Below are 19669 nucleotides of genomic sequence, written 5' to 3' on the forward strand. Positions count from 1 at the left end.
ATACCCAATTCTCTCAGTTGGTGGCATCCTTTGACAAAACAGGGTTACTGTTGTCCCCCTGAAATGGGTGAACTGGTATTGGCTACTCATTCCCATCTTCTCTAACCAGCTTCAATTGGCACCTGAGCTGCTACGTGAATTGGGTCACCTGTGGCATAGTATAGCAATAACCCACGCCTGGGTGTGGGTAATGCTGGATTTACCCATGGTTGGTGTGGTTTGGTAATGAGGGCGAAGCCCGAGTGGCCAAACAAAGCCAACTGTGGGTAAATCCAGCTTTACCCACACCCAGGCATGGGTTATTGCTATTATACAATGACATTATTTAAGGAAAAAAAATACTTTTCTTTAATAATGGCATGGTATAATGCCTCCTTGCTGCCCTTCCGCAGCTGTCTGGTATTCTGAGGCAGTTCTGATATACTGCGTATGCGTATGCCGTTGCTTTTTACAAACTGTTTCGCTACGTTAAACTCATTTAACATAGCGAGACAGTGTGAAGCAATGGAGATCTTGGGTTCTCCGTTGCTGTAAAAAAAGAGTTATAGTAATGGAAAAAGTCCGGGCGACCGGACCTTCTTCCATTACTATAACTCTGATTTACAACGTGCATGCTGACCAATCAGTGTGCACGTTTTTGAATATTAATGGCGGGTCATTGTATAGTAAGGGGTTTATCAGTACTATTTTGAAATTTTAAGTTTTATATAACCTTTTAAAGCCATGCTTTTTTCAAAGAAGAGAGAAAATTCCAGGTTAGATAATATAGCTGTAAAGTATAAAAACAGAATTGGAAGGAACAATATCATAATTTATGGTATCTGATGTGTTAACAAACAAAAAATATACCCAATCTAACTGACAGGGCTCATAGATATTTTTTTCTTTACTGAAAAAAATTACCAAAACTTCATTGTCCTTAAATTCTAGTAAAACTTGTTCTCCTGTGGATGCTGTTCAGACTTATGTCACACTTCAGGAAATGTCCCATAATTGCCACAACTAATAAACTTAATTTGGTAAAGCCACTTGTTTGTGAGCACCAGTTCTTGAAATCAGTATAACAGAGTTGACTGTTAGGACATAAGAGTACATGATCCAGACAGTTTTCCTGTCCTACATCTCCTTCAAAAACGTGATGATATAAAAAACAGAAACAGAAGGAATAATATTTTAATTTAGAGAACCCTAGCAAGGGCAGCTGTTATGCAAGTTCTCTATAAATTCTTTCCAGATGTGTTAAAAGTACAGAAACTATATCCTATCTGATAGGGCTTATAGATATCTTTTTCCCAAGCTAGGTAAACCTCCACAAAATCCGTGGACAATCATGAGCATGTGTATGTTATGCTGAGGCAAGCAGCTTATTTTGCAATCTCCTTGGACAAAACAAAAAGTCCTTCAAAGAGTCTGGCTCATGTTATACCAGATAATAGCTACTCAGCTCCCATATGGCATATTAAATAATATTTGACTCCAACTGAAATGCTTAAATCCAAGAGTATAATGTCTTCATTGCTGTATCCTGGTAAGCTGAATGTCTGCAGGCTTACAGGTCTCAGGTTATTTAGTACAAATGAAGAAGCTGTGCACTGTCTTGTGAATTCTGCATTGTTTTTCTATAAGCTAGAAGATATGGTGGGATTGTAAAACAAGAAACTCACCAAACACAAACTCAAGGATGTCTACCTGTCAGTTAAGAATAATATTTAAATGTGTGGGAAATGTTTGTCCCCTCAATGACACATTCTAAAGCACCTATTAAAGGATACAAAAAATACCTAGTCTAACTCAAAACCTCCAGCTGTGAGCAATGAAGAGAATTTTGTAACTCAGCAAAAGGGAAATAACCTTTTCAATCTGTGGACAATGTGGTCACTCAGCTTTATCAATTTGTGACTGAAAGCTAACTGGTAACACCAAGTGGCCAAACACCCCTGAGGTACAGTTTGTAACACCGCTAGCAGAATACTGACCTAAATTTATGAGTCAGCATTGCGCACTAGTATCATCTGTGCACCATTCTTAATTCATGCACTTACTACAGGTAAAGGTGAAGCATGTTGTGTTAACATATAGTTTTAATGTTGGTAGTTGTAAAAATCCCACAGAAGCAATGTATCATAAGTGAGTTGCTATTTTATTCTTAAAACACAGTAGTACCCCTTGTGCTGAAATTGAGATGTGTTATTCTAAATACGCTCTGCAGATTTCATACCTTCTACTTGACTATGTGATTGTGAGGTTAGGATCTATAAGTAAGGTGGTATGGTGATAAAGACCCCCACATGGGGACAGCTGGAATTTGATGACTACTATAAATGTACTGATATGATGGTTGATATCAGTTTTAAGTGTGTGTTAAAAGCAAAGAAACTAAATCATTGTGATTTTATATGTTTATAAATGGCTGGTATAGCTGACACAGTGAATATTTTTTTACTCCTTGTCTACAAAGTATAAACTTCTATCTTCATATTTTTAATTTAAATTTATCATTTTTTTAGATCTTTCTAATTTTCTATTGAAGTTCTTTATTGATTTTTTATTGAATTATCCTGTTCCTAAATTATCAGTCAATGTTTCCCAATTTAAAATATCTGGCTATTCACAATTTCACTTCTTATTTAGTTGTCTTAATAAAAACACTTTTTTCTCATGTTTGTTGGTGGAGTTGTATGTTATTTTATTCTGAGAGAAAGCAGATAAAAGGAAAGATAAGAAAATGGGTGACGCCAAATTAAAATTATACAGACAGTGAAATGAAAATTTAAGGCAACTATTAAAAACAGTGAAACAAGTTATTAGGTCTAGGGATCTAAATCTCTTCTGCAATATCAATAGAATGGTTTGGAGGGACAAATTTATTTTGCAGAGGATACAACATCTATGGAACATACTCCCTATCCACATAAAACAAAGTTCATCCCTGTGAATTTTCAAGCACAACTTAGATTTTTGGATGGGAATCAGAAAATTTACCCCAAGACTGCCCCCGTACTACTAATGAATAAATGTAACTCCTAAATGCTTTATCCCATGCATGGGTCCTCTCAAATTATCTATGGTATGATCCCAATTATTTTCATTAGGGGTAAAATATAATTATAATTATGAACCATAGGATGGGTAAGGCCAACAGGACACTATATTATAGAAATGTTTGACCAGCATAGTCTGGAATTACTAGAATTGTTAATTAAATATAATGAGAAAAATATTATGTCCTTGTTGAATGAAGCTGAAAGGTTGAATATGAAGATCCAGCAGGATCTAATTTTTGAATAGTATAAACATTTTTATTACAGAGTGTTTTATAAGGTGGACAGAAGATATAGCACATTTTTATTAAAAAAAAATTTTTAGAGAAAAGTAACAATATCTGAAGAAAGCAGCATACCCCAACCTGAGAAGGGTAGAGTTTAATGCGGTACAAAAGAATTGCAAAATACCCATTAGTACAGAGCAGAAATCTGAGACTAATGATAACAGAGTTGCAAACTTCCAGTAGGATTCACACAGGGGTGGCGTTGAAGCTTTGGGGGCCTTTAACAATCTTGCCCATGGAGATTTTCCAGCAATTCAGAGATCAGAGTGGCTGGCAAACAGATCCAAACAGGATCCAGACTCAGGTCACAACAGCAGGAAGAATTTTATACATTACAAAGAAAAGAAATATTGTGAGATGGTAGAGGGAGGAGAGATATTGAATATTGTTAATGATGGTGTCATGTTTACTTACAAGGGTTACAACATTTTCAACTATACCCATCTTCCCATTACTAAAGAGCATTTAGCCTTTTTTAAAAGGGCTTTAAATGTATTTAGTCACATGGTTTTGATGTTGATGATTGCCTTGCTGAGTTAAAATTGTTCACTAGAAAATTAAATTTAGAATTATTTCTTCATGCGAAAAGGGGTGGCAAGGTAGATACAGTAAACAGAACAACTGGCAAATTTCAGGCCAAAAACAAAAGCACCTTTAACCCACAACTACACCCCTTACTTAATATTTTTGAGAAAGCTGTAATGGATGATATTTATTTGTTAGACAAGGTTAACAAAAATCAGCATTATCAGAGTAACTAACCACACAGGAAAGGAAGTTATTGAATGATTTACGTAAAGATCAATAAAAAATGGCATACACGGAGCTGGATAGCTTGTGCATATACTTTGTGTGGAATAAATTGCTTGTACTTTGAATCTACTGGTGATATCATCCTTGTTTTTACTGCATCAGCTACTCTCCAGCTCCGTGTGTGCCATTTTTTGTTCATTAGTGGTTACTTTATGTAAAGATAGTTCCAGTTCTCTGATAAGGGAGATGGGACAGTTTTGTTTAACTCTTTAGATTATTCCAATGTGATGTTGAATACGTTGCACAATACAGAGACCTACATATCCATTTCAAAAAACAAAAGGGTGGTGTATTTAGCAAAATCCTAGAATTGCCCAGCATTTTATGTGGGCAAGGCAAAAAAAGTTATGTAATGGAATATATGGCTATGTGTATGATATTAAGAACAAAAATGACAATAATGCACTATAGGGGTTGGGAGGGTGGCCTAATGGTTAAGGTGTTTGTCTTATAAACACAAGGTGCAGGGTTTGAGTCTCACAAGGGATAATTTAAGGGCTTAAAAAGGCTCGCAAGGGCAGTTAGCTTAGTGCTAATCTATGAACCTATGAACCTATAAACATTCACTCAATTTGACAGATTTCAATTTGGGCTACTTGAAAAAAATACACCAAACCTTAGAGGAAGACAATGGCAAACTAAGCTAGAAGACAAAGATTTTTTTGGCAACTTAGGCTAAATGCTAATAACACTCCAAGATTAAATTAGTTTTTGTCCATCTAACTATTAACAAAATTAAATGCTATGAAATTGTAGAGTTTAGGAGGGGTTTCAACAAGTTCGTGTTAAGATGTTTTCAGTTTATGAATAACAGTTTTATTGTCTTACATAAATTTATATATCATTATTATTATTATTATTACTTGATAGGTATGGTTCTTGTTAGTTTTTATTGAATAATTTAAGTGATTAGCACATTTAATTGATCTTAATTAGGAATGTTCTGTATAAAAGGACAGGTTGCGGTGGTATGGTTTTATTCTGAGGAAGTCCTATTACAGGACGAAAGCACTCAATACATTTTCTTTTTAGAGATTTATGCAGTCTGGTGATCACTTCTTCCGAGGTTATCTTTATTTTTATTTGGTTTCGCTGATAACATTATAGCCACTGGATTTGTGTTTTAGACTAAAAGTAATGCCATTTATCTGTTATTTTTTAACAAGGGGACAATATTCTGCAGAGACTATAGATGAACAAGGTGCTGAGCTGAAGAATCAAGGTAAAGATTAAATTATTTGAGTTGTATGATTAATTAATATAATAAATTATTGCTTCAAAAGTATCAAACAAGTGGCAGGCTAGTATGAGATACAGACCTAACCTTATCTATAGCTGTTGGTATGTGTAGACAAGCAAATTTACCAATGCACAGTTAAAACAATTAACTGAGGTAATATGTGTTAAGGGATAATAAAACTGTGCATTTCTTAACATCCTTTCAGCAAAATGAGCTTTTCTTATTTGAAAACTATAGGATAATAAGGCATTTCTAATGTGTTTGCATTGTTTAGGGTATGTGTAGCTAAAAAATTAAACTTGTGACACTCACCTTATATAAACCTAGACTGCTCTAGTTAATCAGCTAAAAAGATATATTTTCACTCATAGCTGATCATTGTTTCTTTTATGACAGACAACTTTTGAATAATTTTATGTCTTGCTGTTATGATCAGAAATAGTTCAGTATGCACAGTAAACACAATAACTAAATTCAGGAAATTATATGGCACTTATTATAAGCATCCGTTTTTGTTCTGCTTGCTCTTTGCCTCCATGCCTGTCAACTATCACCCCCTGATAAGAGTCTTGAACCCAGGTTTTCCCAGTGCATGAGGTATCCCCACCAAGATGGCAACAGCTGATTGGAGGAAGCTATCATCCAGGAAGCTATGGAGTTATTTGTGTCCTTACCTGCATCGTCCCTTTTAGGTTCATAGGTTGGTACTAGGCTATCAGCCCTAGGGTCTATACAAGCCTAGCCATAACAATTCCCTGGCTATTTCTTCCCACACTATTTATTTCCCTGGACCCCTGTCTAGCAAGGCGACTGACGTGATCCCCGGGGTGAATTTCCTTTCTCCCATCCATTCGTCAAGGTTCCTTTTGAAGAGGACCAAAGAGGCACTCTGCTTGACATGTATGGGCAATCTATTCCAGAGTCAGGGGAGTCTCTGGGTCAGGAACCTATCCCCCCAGCATGTTTTGTTTATTGTGATGACAAGGTTTAGATCCCTGGAGCATGTGGCTCTGAGGGATTGGGATTTCTTTAAGTGTAGCATGTCCAACAGCTCTGGGTTTGACATGGCCTTGTATGTTAAGCAAAGATCGCCTCTGAGTAGACGATATGTGACAGAGTATAGCTGGAGTTTTTTCAGGCGGTCAGCGTAGGGCATCTGCTTTAGGCCTGTGATTCTTTTAGTGAGGTATTTCTGTGGCCTTTCTAGTAGTTGCAGATGTCTTGAGAGGTACATACCAAATGGGGCATTGTATTCTATAATGGGTCTAATGAGGGATGAGTACAGTGGGACAATGACCTCCTTTTATAGGTTTGCATAATATTAAAGGGAGTTCCCTCATCCCAATGGCTTGAGGATCGGGCTTCATCCCCTTTGCAGGGGCATGCAGGCTTTAGGTCTAGACCTTAATTGTTTCCAGACTGGAGAGCTAGTATCTCCAACTTGTTGACCTTATTAACCAAACTGAGTTTATGGTATAGCTTTTTTTTTGTAATTAGGAGGTGGCGGCCTTTCTTTTAGTTTTAAGTACGATTTTTTTTATTCAGGTAGGTTTTTATTGCATTTTGGTCTCTGTTATTTTGTGAATTTTAATTAGAAAGAGTGTGATTTATTTTGTATGAATTTTGTGTTTGTGTTTTTAGAGTAGGAGTTTGGTTCTAACAGTATTTACTTTTATGCAATGGCAGTGAGATTGATGTTTTTGCAACACCAATGTATAATGTGTTACAGCTTTTCTCCTTTCCCCATGGTTTTGCAGCCACAACAGGTATATGGGTGGAAGCCTCTCATATGAGGGTGGGTGGGGTCTGACTCCTGCAAAAATACCTATTGTAATCATTAGTAATTTTTTAAGGATTTTCTTTTCCTTTGGACATTTATCTATTGGTAAAACATATCCAGAAGTGAAGTTACTTGATTAAGTGTAGAGAAAGCAGATGAATTACAAATGTATATATATATATATATATATATATGAAATTCCTATTATATAATCAAAGATGCAATCCTTCAAATGTGTCTTGATCAAACTTGAAAGCACGAAACAGCAAAATAGCGAAACGGCATATAAGCGATTTCTTTCCCTGGGAAAGAAATCGCTTGGCTGCCTCAGTTACTTTGCCATTTTCCTCACTGTAGTGTGATCTCGGAGTTGATATATTTAAGTAGGGGGGTGTGGGGGGGGTGATGCCCCCTACTTTATGTAATGTTTTGAAGTTTTCATTTTTTTTTTTTTTTTTTTTTTTTTTGTGGAACTGCGATTTTTTTTCCCTGGGAAAAAAATTGCTGTTCCAAGTGTTCGGGATTGTAAGCTTTCACTTACATGGGGTCGATAAATAAGCATTCACTTTTTTAAGCATTTGCTGATTTAATATAGACCCTAACCATTTCCTTTGCCATGTAGACTTATTTATCCCAGGTTACTGGGGTTTACAATCATGGGTCCATCTCCTTGCATCACAGCGGCAGCTTTTGTTGAGAATTTCAGAATTCTGAAGGGTGCAGTGCTGCTTGCATTACATTACGTCAGTTTATATTAATTTTATCTTTGTTCATATGTAGTCTGTTAAACATATTTTACACATTCCCCAGCTACTAAAAAAACATTAAAATGTACAATGATGTATTTATCATGCCTGTGTATTAACCAGGGTCAGAAATTGAGGAATGACACAATAGTTAAGGTGCTTACCTCACAAACACAAGACAGAACACAAGACAGAGGTTTTGATTCTCAGTTTTGGAAAGCAAGGGTAGGCTTAAAAAGACCCCTTATGGTCATCAGCCTAGTAATTACCCACAAACCTATAAACTAACAGTAACTAATACAGCTTCACAGTTACACATATTAGTTTTTACCACCTTTGGAAATTGTGGGTAAGAGATGCAGTACTAAGTAATAAATAAAATCTTAGGAGTTCATACTTCCTAGCATTTTGACAGCCTTTGACCCAGTACTCACTCCTTGCTTTGCACTGTGTGGTTCAGCTTTAGAGCTATATAAAATTTAAAATACTTTTCTTTTGTCTATTGCCACCTTCCAATGTCATATATAATCATTGGGTTGTTATCTATAGTGTGCATAACCCTGCATTTCCTGGCACGGACTCTCAGCTGCCGTTTCCCAGACCATAACACAAAAAAAAATGGTATAGGCCCAAAAGCAGAGCTAGATGAACCCTGTTTGTCACATTGCTGTCAACAGAGTCTACTCCAACTCTTGCTATCAACGTAGAACACACTCCTATGCATCTCAGTTTTCTAGCAGCCTATTTGGTTTGTGTCTGATGTCTTAATCTAGGAGGATCACATAAGCAGAATTAGATCCATGTTCCTATCACTTAGTCCTAGAACTAGAATTTTTGTGATGCCATTATTTTCTTTTCTAAGTTTGCTAAAGGACATAAATTTTATTAACCATCCTATGAGTATTGTGTTACTTTTATTAGGGCTGGTGTAAACCTAACCTGCTTGTATTCACATGGCTCCCACCTGAACCCTGCCTTGTACAGCTATCGACCATCTTCAGTGCAATGGCAACGTCCACTTGTTACTGAATACACTGTATAACCATGCAGGTGTTTTAGTTCACCTGGCCCTTGCTCCCATGACATTCAGTAGTATTTTCCCTAGTCTGCCTCTAGTCATCTTCATATCTCTTTCTCTGTCTTTCCGTAGTCGCTGTGGCCCTTCCCACTTTGGCACCTCTCCCCTTTCTGAGCCCACAAGCCTTTCTGTGTTGGAGGGAAGCCTTCTATCTTAATTTTGTTTCTTAGAACTAGCCAGTTTTCTAGTCTCAGCACTCAAATCATTTTTTTTTTGGCTCAGCACTTGTTCAGAACTCACTGTAAGCACTAAATAAGCTACAAATTACTACAGCACTCAACTTTCCTCACTTGTCTAGAGGAAAACAGTTTTTAGTACTTAATAAATAAGCATCTATCCAGGCATGTCTAATGGTCAGCTCCTGATGTTTTTTCCTGTCTACCTGATGAATCTGGGTATCTTGGGGCAATGCAGCAATTACCTCATGTAGACAGACAACCCTATCCTCCTACCACCCAACAGTACAACCTGTGAGAGATGCACTTATATAACCAAACTGGAAGCAAAGCTCTCTTCACCCAAGACTGGACTAGACAGTCAAGAGGAGAAGGTAAACACTTGCACCACACCACACTCATCACATAGTCCCTCAAAACCTACACCACCAAAACACACACATAGAAACACAAAACACACACCTACATTCGTGGAGGCTCTCAAAAAAATCTACCCAAGCAACAGGGACCTCCAAAACAGAAACACAAGCAACCTCCACCCCCCAACACAACCCAAATGACACATAGCCCACAGACTCAGTGTGCCACTCAACCACAGTCCATAAGGCATAACATCGTACCTAACGCTCTAGTCATAGGTGACTCTATAGTCAGGCACACTGATGTTCCACTCACCAGGCTAAACAAGGAGAAAGTCACGGTCATCTGCCTGTCAGGTGCCAGGATCCGCCACATAATGCATGCACTCGGGTCACTCCACAGCAAGTACAAATATGACTCTGTCATTGTCCATGTTGGTGTGAATGACCTGAGACATACCTCCCTGGACTACATGAAAAGAGACATGGAGGAGTTTTCTGATCTTGTAGCCCAAGCAGGTATGACCCTAGCCCTGAGTAGCATCCTGCCATCACACAGAATGATACCACAGTACAAGGACAAAATGATTGACTTCAACAATTGGCTAAGCTTCTGGTGTCATTCTAAGGGGGTCCAGTATCTGTCTGCCTGGGATGACATGATTGACAAACCACGATGCTTTGCCAGAGATGGCCTGTACCTGTCGCCCTTGGGATTCCGGATACTGGCTAAGGATCTTGCCACCCATATAGTGCCTTTTTTAGGCAAGATTCAAATGACAAATTCACCACCGTAACAGGTACAAGCAAGCAAAATCTGAGGGTCATGCTACTCAATGCTAGAAGTCTAAACCTCAAAATGCACTCACTCGAGGCACTCCTTAAAATGGAGAACATCGACATCTGTGCAGTGACAGAGACCTGGTTCAAGGCTCCAGAGAGCACCCCTGCATTACCAGGCTATAATTCATACCACACCTTTTGGCCACCTAACTTGGACTGAAGCACTAAAGGCGGAGGTGTGTCCATATTCATTAAGGATATCCACACCTCCAGGCTAGTTGCTCAGCATAATGCATCTGAGATTATCCAAGTGCAACTAACTCTGGGCAAGACCGCAATGACAATTGTAGCTTGCTACGGATCCCCCACCATGCCCCAGGATTCCCACTCCTCATTTCTTGATACACTGGAAAATATTAGGGTATAACCTAACACCCTAATAATGGGCGATTTCAACTACCCCACCATTAACTGGGAAAACTACTCATGTACCAACTCTTGTGCTCAACTTTTTCTGGAATTCATAAATTCCAATGCCTTGGATCAACTTATCCACACCCCCACCAGGGGCAGCAATATCCTAGACCTGGTCATTACCAACATGGGCAACTGGTGTTCCACACCAGAGGTCAATTCCTCATTAATCAGATCCGACCATAAGCAAATCACCCTAGACATCCACATCCCAGCCCCCCCCCCCCTCAATTAGGGAAACCACCATAAAAAAATTTCTCCAAAGCCAACTTCACGCTTCTTAAGACAGAAGTGTCAAACTTCACGACACCCATGCTGATGGACAATAGAGATACGACTGCTGAATCCTATACAATTGCACTTTATAAGCACTTACACGAGTGCATGGATCGTGCAATCCCTAACAGAACCAAGATGCTATCCTCCAAAAAAAGGAAGACAATCTGGTGGTCCCCTGCTATAAACAAACTCTACAACAGAAGAAAGAAACTGTTGCAAAAAAAGAGTAAAATCCCATGATTGGAGGAACTCCGTGGTCAGCCTCAGTAAGAAGCTGAGATCCCTCATAAAATCCTCCAAAGCTAGTCACGAAAACAAAATCACCACTGATTCTAAAGACAACCACAAAGCATTCTATAGCTATGTCAAGAATCTCAATGGCAACACTCAGATCTGTTCTGAGTTACAGCACAATGGCACTAAATATACAGAACCAACTGATATTGCCAACATCCTGGCAGATAGGTTCAGTGCTAACTTTACCCCTCTCTCATCCCCTAAAGGGCCCATCTCTATACTGGAAGAATGCAAAGTACCTGTAATCATGACTGCACAGGTAAAAAACACACTCTCCAAAGCCATGAACACAGCATCCATGGGACCTGACAACATCCCAGACTGCATTCTACATGAACTACAGAATGAACTGGCACCCCACCTAAGTACCATGTTCAGTCATAGCTTCACCTCAGGCTTTGTGCTCACTGAATGGTGCACAGCAACGGTTATCCCATTCCACAAAGGGGGACCCACCACGGACCCTGGGAACTACCGCCTCATTAGCCTGGTCTGCAAGGCTATGGAGCGTATCATCATGGAACTTATAAACAATGACATTGGTAATCTCCCAACTCTGGACCCTACCCAGTTTGGGTTTGTAAAAGGCAGATCATGTCTCCTAAACCTGACAGACTTCTTTGAAGTGGTCACCAAAGCTGTAGATGAGGGTAAGGTGGTATACACAGCCTATCAAGATCTCGCCAAGGCTTTCGACACCATCCCCCACTCTGGAATTATAGACAAACTCACTAAACTAGGTATAAATCCCTATGTCAGAAGATGGGTTGCCAACTGGCTCACTGACCAAACCCACACTGTGAAAGTAGCAGACTCTAAATCCAACTTCAGATCAGTGACAAGTGGAGTACCACAGGGTTCAGTCCTAGGTCCTCTCCTGTTTGGTATCTACTTCTCTGACGTACAGGCTAACAGAGAAGGTCTTTGGCTAACAAAGTTCACAGATTACTGCAAACTAAGAGCCATAATCAAATCTCCTAATGATGTGGATATCCTACAAAAGGGCCTCACTGAGACAGATGCCTGGTGTCAAAGCCATGGCCTCAAGTGCAATGCCAAAAAGTGCATTGTCATCCCTTTTGGTAAAAACTCTGTACCCATGAACTACCACATAGGCGGTAGTCTACTTAACACCGAAAGTGTGATAAGAGACCTTGGGACACAGATGGACAGTAGTCTCTCCTTGGATAATCACATCGCCACAGTAGTCAGGCAATCCTTCTACATGGCACACCTCATCACAAAAGGTTTCTCATCCAGGAAAAAAGAGGTCATTGTTCCCCTCTACTCATCACTTATTAAACCTATTATAGAGTACAACGCCCCTTTTGGTATGTACCTCACAAGACATCTACAACTGGAAAGGCCACAGAAATACCTCACAAAGAGGATTACCGGCCTCAAACAGATGCCCTACGCAGACCTTCTCAAAAAACTCCAGCTTTACTCTGTCGCATATCGCCTACTCAGAGGCGATCTCTGCCTAACATACAAAGCTATGTCAAACCCAGAGCTGCACATAAAGAAATCCCAATCCCTCTGAGCTACACGCTCTAGGGACGTAAACCTTGTCACCACAATAAACAGAACATGCTGGAGGGATAGATTCCTGTCTCAGAGACTTCCCATACTCTGGAGAAAACTATTTATCTATATCAAACAAACCTCCTCATTAGCACTCTTCAAGAAAAATCTTGATGATTGGATGGGAGATAGGAAATTCACCCCGGGGATCACTTCTGTGGCTCTGCTTGACAAGGGCACAGGAAAATCATTTTCTTGGGTGGCAAAAGCCAGGGTACCGTTTGGCTAGGCTTACATAGGCCCTAGGGCCAATAGCCTAGTACCTACCTATGAACCCTGGTAGGTTCGGATCCCTTACTGGCCTACTCTCCTAAGTCTTTCCTTTAGCCTGTTGTCATCTTTTACCTTTGCATCCAGTGTTCTGTTCAGTGTATTTGTTTGTGACTTATGTGTTGTTTCTTTCCCTTGCTTCATTACTAATGTTTATTTCCTCCATTTTTTTTTTCGTTATTCTACTAAGCTCTCAACAACTACTACTTCCATAAATATATCTTCTCCTGCTCTACATTGCCTTCCCTATCCAGTATATTAAACTTGTGTGCTTCCAGAGGAAGTATATCCCATCTCTGTGTCTATTGACCAGTGTCGTGTTACTCCTACCATATCAATTCCAAATTTTCCCAACACAACCTATGGCTCACTTAATATTATTTTTATCTAGCATTCTGCAGGAGCTGTCTTTTAATCTTACCTATACTGACCTAATAATACATCTAATGAGTCAAAAATAAGGGCCAGGCAGATCAGTGAATGGAATACAGTTAGGATTAGAACGAAAAAATACTTCCTTTTGCAATTTAATGTGGAAAGTGTGATACCTGTGCTGAAATTCGAGTTGTACCCATCTCAGAAGTAGCTCATATAGCAGCTAAGGAGTTTAATACAGAGCAGCTTTCCCTTTCCCAGTGCTTAAGGTAATTGACTGTTAGTAATCTAATAAAAGTCTATGCATTACACATAGTGGCAAACAGAGAGGAGAGCAACCAGAAGCAGACTGGTATAATGGTGTTCATTTAGCTGCAAAATTGCTGAGAGAGAGAAAACAGAAAACTGCTGTTTGCCAAATATCAACTAATGGGATGGTAGAACAGTTCAGAACAATTAGTTCCATTCTTAAAATATGTTAGGGGCTTTAGCAAGTCATTTTAACAGATGACTTCAAATTTATTAATCATAACTTACCTGCTTTCATGGAACTACCCAGATCTTTGGGTTCCTGACTTTTGAATTGCAGTACTGTCATAGAATGTGAAGGCCTGTCAGTTTAATTCATGATTGAAGAGGCTGCAGAAAGTGCTCCCATTTATGAATTTGTAGTAGAATATATTCCGAAATTGGGGAAAAGTTAAAAAAATCTCAATGACCTTGCACAAGAATATGTATATTTGTTCAGATTTTTATTACAGTTTTAAAGATAAACAGTAGATATTCAGTTAAAACACTATGGCATACAATAAGAGATGGCAAAATAATACTGAATTATGTAAATCTTAATTGGTTTGAATAAACTGTGAATGGGAATATATATTGTATAAAAAACCTAAAATGAAGCACAAATGCTATATGAATACAAAATAGGGAGGAAGCAGACTAAGATATAAAATTATAGAAAGTTGTACAAGGAGTTTCATTCTTATTAATTGGTACACCACATTTTTATTTTTCTAGTATTATACCTAGATTTTGCAAATGTTTATTAAAACAGATTACTCTTAATAATAGTTTATTTATGTAATGTGTAATACACATGCAAATTCATTAGAAGAAGGAAAATATTTTTTTCCAGTTTCTTGAAATTATTTTCTATGCTGATAGGACTTTGCATAATATTGATTTGGTTAAAAAAAAAAAATAAAACATTAAGTAAATCAAAATGCTTTTTGACTTCAGAACTATTGTGTAGAAACATCAACGTATAAGTCTTCCAAAAACTGAGATGCAGTGGATGAGCAGAAATTTTTTCTATGTGTTTTTTGTCTTCATCGATGTGTCCATCAAGTCTCCCCTAATTGGACTCAGCCCATTCATTCATTCCCCCGTACTATGGAGGTCCCTGGTAATTATGGTATAGCATAGTAGTGAGAACCATCCCTAGGGGCAATTATTCAGGCTCACAAGAGAGTTGCTTGTACCCTTGTGTACTTCTTGGTAATGAGGGTGTTTATAGTAGCTTAACCTCACGTCAAGCAGGGAGACATGTAAGCCACATCATCCCAGAGGCCCATGATGCCTTAGCCTAATGAATGCATGCTTCTACACACTCACATCGAAGGCTGATAGTAGACAGTGACTTCAGCCTAATGGCTACTTCCAGGCCACACATTTGCATTCATGACTCTCCTATCAAGAATTATGGCTGGCTTCCCTGTACCATTGCACTAAGTCTGAGCATGTCTATCCTCCCTTGCCAGATCAGTCAAGTTCTCTTTGCTACTAACCAAGTTCAGATCACCTGAGCCATAGTCAGGACTTTATCCTTCTATGCCCCTGGCTGCTGGCATTTTTGCAGGAGAGTTTCTTTTTTATTTTCTTTAAGGAAATAAATGATATGTTAATCAGAAACCTCTAATACGTTTGAGTGATATTTACTTTGTTTTGTAAAATCATTTTTATAACACTGATAATTCTGAAGTTTGCCTAATTTGGTTTGTAATAAACTTTTTTGTAGGATCATAGGAAGCTACTAGGCTATTGGCTCTGAGGCCAGTATAAACCTAGCCAAGAGTTCAGCTCATGTTTAGACAAATCAGCACCCAAAGCCCCTGTCCAGAAGGGACACAGATGGAATCCCAGGGGTGTATTTTTTGTTTCCCATCCAGTTATCCAGGTTGCACTTAAAAAGGCATAATGAGGTACTCTGATTCACGTGGAGAAGCAGCCTATTCCACAGATGGGGGAGTCATTGGGACACAAATCTGTCCCGCCAACAAGTCCTAGTGATGTCACAGACCAGGTTGAGGTCGTGCATGTGGGTTACTTGAGTGGAGCTTGACTTGCGGATATGCCAGAAATTCCTGCAGCTCCTTCAGTGTTGCTGTAGGTCTCTTGGCAGCCTCTCTGGCCAGTTTTTGTCTTGTCTTTTCATCAATTTTAGAGGGACATCCAGTTCTTTGCAACGTCACTGTTGTCCCATATTTTCTCCACTTTTTGATGACTGTCTTCACTGTGTTCCATGGTATATCCAATGCTGTGGAAATTGTTTTGTACCCTTCTCCTGACTGATACCTTTCAACAATGAGATCCCTTTGATGCTTTCTAAGTTCTCTGTGAACCATGGCTTTTGCTGTAGCAGGCAACTGAGTAAATGTCAGGAAAATCCTACTAGGACAGCTGAAATTTATTTGGGGTTAATCAGAGTCTCTTTAATTGATGGCAGGTGTGCACCCAAGAAGACTGAATGCTGTAATTAAATCAAAAGGTGCTTCAACAAAGTATTAATTTAAGGGTGTGCACACTTATGCAACCAGCTTATTGTATGTTTTTTATTTTTTATATTTTTTCCCGTAACAGATTTGTTTGTTTTTCAATTGAATTGTACAGGTTATAGGTAACATTAAAGATGGGAAAAGTTTTGAAATTATTTATTCTGGTCTCATTTTTTTATATCACAAAAACCTGGCATTTTAACATGCGTGTGTACACTTTTTATATCCACTGTATATAAAGGCGGGGGGCACAGCTGCACAGTAGGTGGTGATGATATTATGCAAAATGTGAGATTTTCTGTACTTGTTTTCAAGCTGCATTACATTTTTGAAGTTGGCAGAATTCAAACTTCTGGGTCTCGCACTTCTTATACAAAGATGTCAGCTATATCAGTAATATGAAATGGAATCCTAGGATCCAGAGCAACTAGCAGTTTTACATACTGCATTAAACGTAGGCACATAGCATGCTTCCTTCTGAAATATGAACGTTAAGGGAATGTTGTGCATTTATTAGTTACCCCTGAAACACAGGCTAGGTCATGACACATCACATGCATGTCAATTACACCAATAAAGCAATGCAGTGTGCCTCTGCATGGAACACATGGTAATTCTAGAGTAGCTCACTCCTACCAGTCACATCAGACACAGATGCATATAGCACACGTCTTGCAAAAACACAGGATAGTTCAACAGTATCACACATCTAATTATGCCATCAAGGGGCTTACATATTCTGATGTAAGGAATATTTCTTTAAGAATATAACCCTGTAAACTCCAGAAATGATTTGTGCTAAAACCAGAATAGTTTATTTCATATTATCTGACAGTATAGTGCAGAAGATTATGGCTGATAACTGATAACTAGCCTAACCGTATAATACTGGCATTAAGTTCATCAGGAGCCCTACTGTTTGTCATAGACTAGCTGACCAATACTGCTGATGCTACGTCATGGTAGTTAGAAGTGGAGAAGAAGAAAGTGAGTCCTGCTTTGTACTCACTTACTCCCTCTTTTTAAAGTTTGTGTGATCATAGAATTAGTGCATCTCTGTCTCATTTATGTATCCCTCTCTCTCTCTTTGTCTATCTATAGGGGCTTGCACCACAAAGGACAAAAGTAAAAAATGTATTTTGTGTTTTGCAACCTCAGAGATTTTGCGGTTTTGACTAGAGACCTCTAAAGCTGTAGATGTTTTGGGTTCAAATAACTGTGCATAAATAAATGAGATGCAATTATTCATACTGGACCTGATTCATTACTTTCCATGTGCACGCTTTGTGACTCCAAAAGTCACTTAGTGCTCCTAGGTTACTTTGGAAAGAGGCACTTTTGGGAGGTTTACTTGTTAACAAATAGATAATGCATAAAATAAATAAAGATGTGTGTGACAGGTAAGTAATATACAATAAAGTAATCAGTTACACATGCATTGCCACGTAGCATAGTCGTTTAGCTCAAAAAATGAGATGGTTCTTAACAGTTACACCATAATGGGGCATAGCATACCTCCCTTGGAACAGAGTATAGCTCTGTAGTATCACAAACTTATCGCTTGCAACGGGTACACAATCTATTTTATTTTAGGATCCAAAGTAATTATAATGTACCATACACCCATTTATCAGTTATACCTTATGGGACTCAGGGTAATTCTAAAGTATCATGCACACATTTATCAGTTATACCTTATGGGATTCAGGGTAATTGTAAAATACTATACGTTTATCAGTTATACCTTATGGGATTCAGGGTAATTCTAAAGTATGCACACATTTAGCAGTTACAACAGCATGGGCATTCTAGATATTTCCTTCCTGAATCAAAGTAAGCTCAGAAGACTCATAAACCTGCACATTATCACAAACTGTCATTTGTTTCCTTTTGGGGCATACTCCACATATACGATTATCATGTTTATTTTATTAACTAGATAAGCGCACAAAGTATCACTGTCACTTTGAAGGAAGAGTTTATGAGCACTGGTCTGGTTAAATATATGCCTAGAGAGACACAGTATGGACGTGGAGACTTTGGAACAAACTCAGAACTGCAGGATAAAGCCTAGTGAGACGCATAGCCTTGTCCAGCTGCTACACTGCCAGACCATAAGTATGCTTATCCGTTGCACCAAAATATACACATTGTGTACGTCCTCCTGGAATCCATTATCATACACCTATCATTTACTGAAACAAGCAGGCAGGTAACTTGTTTTTTCCAAATATGGAAATAGGAAAAGGAATGCTTACAGAATAAGTTGTTTCATTTTTTGCAGATAATGGCAATTACACTCTAACTGAAAAGATATATAAAAGATGTATGAAAGCTGCTTAGTGTATAGACTTTTTGAAATTAAAAAAAACACAAGTGAGAAACATCTGTTAGTTAACTCACAATAAAGGCATAATTTTCTAATTATAAAAGTTAGGGCATCCATGGTACTGTCCAGTCAAGAAGAAACTATAGGATCTGTATCAGAGTTAAATATATTCATTTGATAACCCTTGTTCTGTGTCTTACACAACCTTTAGAATAAATGTTTCCAAACATTTTTGCATATAAAAATACAAGTAACCCCTCTAGTTTTGATGAAATGGCTTTTGCAACTCCTGTGATGCAGATGAAATTAAGCTACTGTATATGCCTCTTTAGTAATTGAATTACACTCACTTTCAGGATGATTTCAGTAAGTACTGAAAACAACATTAGATTTGCAATGTCTTACACTTCAGAAAAAATGCAAAGAAAATAATGTAAAACTTACCAGTGTCTTGTATTAAGTCTGCAGATATGAAACAGAAAACTTTCCCAGTGATCAGATAATGAACTCTAGTCTGTTTGCCAATTAAAGTTGATTATATAAGGTCAGGAAATGCAGTTGGTTCACTCAGCTCCATGGGGGAATTGAGGAATGTTTAATAACAAGAACATATTTATTAGGCTGTCATCTGAAACTACTAAAGTAGTCCCTCAACAGTTAGTTCCTTAGTGTGTTACTAAGGATCTCTGGTAAAATGCCAGAACACAGTTCTAAATTATTTTGCACACTATTGGTTTAAAAATGAATTCCTACTGAGGAAAGAAGACAACAGTGGAGTAATGTTAATTCTGGGAAAACAGATGTCTCTCAGTATCTTGTAGGGAACCAGTAAGTACACACAGCAACAGCATAATTCAGAATATATCTCAGAAAAAACAATGTGTGTAAATAACAATGGCATAGTTCTGCAAAAGCTTGCAGAGTGAGGTTTTCACTAAAACAAGCAATTGAATAGTGCCTCTGTATGAGTTTAAAGGA

At 38.3% G+C, this 19669-nt stretch overlaps 1 protein-coding gene across 1 annotated transcript in view; it reads right to left on the reverse strand.

Moving 5' to 3' along the window:
• EBI3 (Epstein-Barr virus induced 3) overlaps positions 1-19362 on the reverse strand; it is a 310262-nt gene extending 290900 nt beyond the window's left edge. Inside the window, exon 1 of the mRNA XM_044054087.1 lies at positions 19136-19362. The gene's annotated coding sequence lies outside the window, so the exon portion shown is untranslated. The remainder of the gene's footprint in view (positions 1-19135) is intronic.
• Positions 19363-19669: the final 307 nt, after the last annotated feature.

Source organism: Protopterus annectens, chromosome 13.part0, assembly GCF_019279795.1.
Source record: "Protopterus annectens isolate FY-2018-M chromosome 13.part0, PAN1.0, whole genome shotgun sequence".
Taxonomy (NCBI): domain Eukaryota; kingdom Metazoa; phylum Chordata; order Ceratodontiformes; family Protopteridae; genus Protopterus; species Protopterus annectens.